This window comes from Pygoscelis adeliae, unplaced genomic scaffold (genome assembly GCF_000699105.1).
Source record: "Pygoscelis adeliae isolate BGI_AS28 unplaced genomic scaffold, ASM69910v1 Scaffold402, whole genome shotgun sequence".
NCBI lineage: Eukaryota > Metazoa > Chordata > Aves > Sphenisciformes > Spheniscidae > Pygoscelis > Pygoscelis adeliae.
Genome location: NW_008824411.1, coordinates 4160309 through 4162639, shown reverse-complemented (window position 1 = coordinate 4162639; position 2331 = coordinate 4160309).

Sequence of the window (2331 nt, the reverse complement as noted above, 5' to 3'; positions counted from 1 at the left end):
AGGGAAGCTCCCAAGCCCAGGCAATGCCAGGGAGGAGCTCCAAAAACTCTCTGCACTAAAAATTTCCAGTGATTGAAAATTTTCGGCAAACATTTTCAGACGAAACGTTGCAAAGCCATCCCTTTTGCAGGGCTGGTGGAACAAAAATGATTTCCAGCTGGGTTGCCAATACTGCTCGGCTGGTTTGACCGCGTGTCCCTTAGCCCCCAGCCTCGGTGCCCGAGTCACCGTCTCCCCGCTGTCCCCCAGGCCCGCTCCCCCGAGGAGCAACGAGCACTTCACAGCGGCTGCGCGGGGATAATTTCCCTATATTAGACTAAATGTAAATGCATTCCCTGCGGGACATTATGGCATCTGGTATCCTGATGCTTAAAGAGTTTACTCAGCCTGAAAGAATAGTGGGGAAAAAATATCCCTGGATGTTTTTTGGAATGCAGAAGGAAATTGAGATTTTAATGTTGGGGGAACTGGCCATCATCAAACACAGGAGCCTCGTGCGCGCCTCTCAGCGATGCAGTTGAAATTTCCAGTTGCAGCTGGGTTAGTTGCAACTAACTAAACTTTCCCAGCTGGGAATAGAAAAAAAAGCAACCACATAGGTGCTTTTCCAAAAAAAAAATTAGAAAAAAAGGGGAAAAAATCACCCTAAGTCCAGGTGTTTGTTTGTACCTCCTGCAGAGCTTGTGGTGTTTAGCAGAGACCCTCGGGGAATCCAGCAGCGCACTGCTGGGTGCAGAGCCTCTAGCAGGTTGCGGGTGGCAGTTCCCGGGGCTTTGCACTCCCCTTGGGTGCTGGCATGGTCACAGCAAGCCTGCCTCGCTCCTGGCTGTGTCAAGCCCTGGTTTTGGCAGTGAGCAGGGCCGTATCCAGCCCCTCCTAGCTGGGCTCCACAGGATGGGGGCATCTGCCGTGTAGCAGCTGGTTCAGGATGGGTTTGGGCTTTCTCTTGGTGGTGGGGACAAGGCTGCAGGTCCCTGCATGGGGTGGGTGCAGGGACGCAACCAGGCACCCACCTGCAGGGTCACTGGTGTTGGGCTAGCTCAGGGACCCGCCAGCCCAGCCATCCCTGGTATGGCAGGACTCGGCTGGGATTTACCCCAGCACTCAAGTGCAGCCGGGTCACATTTGGCCAGGAGCTATGGTCCCTTTAACTCCCAGATTAGTAAATTGTTCCTGCAAAGATTAATGTGCACGTAAACCAGATTAAAACAGCCTTTTTTAATAAAAAGAGGACTAAACCGCATCCAGTGCTTGTGTGAAGGGCTGTTCCAGGAGGACAAATGTCCCCTTGGCAAATAAGGGGAGGGGGTATCTGGGGTGGGGCTGGTGACGTTTAGGGGACGCGGGGTTTCGCCACCCAGTGCTGGTGTCCCTGGTGCATCCCCGAGCCTGGTGCCATGCCCCATGGCACTTCCCCAGAGGTGCGTGGGTGCAGCAGGAGCTGCTCGGGCTCTGGGGACTCCTGGCAGCCGAGGACTAGCAGGGCGATGGCCGCTGCCCCGCGAAGTGGCTGTGGCGACAGCGCTGACTCAGAGGGCAGGCATGTCCTGGGGCTGGGGCCGGGTGGGGGATCCCCTCGTGTCACGGGCTGCACCCGAGCCTCACTAGCTTCAGCCCTTTTGGTCCCCTTGCTGCAGCCTGAGCCCCATTGCCAGGATGCCCAGGTTCCATCCAGCCCCATCCCACGCTCCCCAGGAGGCAGCGGATGAAAGCTGGCTCCCATGCCCCCTGTCACACCTTTCTGTGTCATCCATGTCCCCGAGATCCGCTCTGCCGTGGAGAACTGTCACAGTAAATATGCCGTAAATCTCAGGCGATTATCTGCTATTATCTTTCCCGAGCCAGAAGGCAGGGAAACCGTGTGTTGCAACGTGCTATTATTTTGTTATATGACGGGGTTGTGCAATGTCTTGCTTTCAAAGGCATCTGAGGGCGGGTGGCCCAGCCGGACCCTTTCTGCCCATCGGTGGAGCTGGATGGCACTGGCCCTGAGCAGAGCCCCGGGATGTTCCTGTGGGTCCTGTGGCAGGCTCCAGGGATGCAGCAGGGCCATGTTACCTGCCTGTGCCGAGGCTGCGTTGGCACAGCACCATGATGCTGTGGCTCCCGGGGGGTGGTGGCAGAGAGGACGCTGGGACCCCTTTGACCACCATCACAGACATGAGGCATGGGGCTCTGCTCCTCCTCCAAGAATGAGGTGGGGACACAGGGTCTCGTGCAGGGGAAGCTCTGCCGTTCTCGGCCGGCCACCCCAAGCACGACTGGCATTCCCGCACAGCTCAGCTGCCTCGGCGTGACAAGTCCTGGCTCTGTCTCCGCAGGACTGCCGAC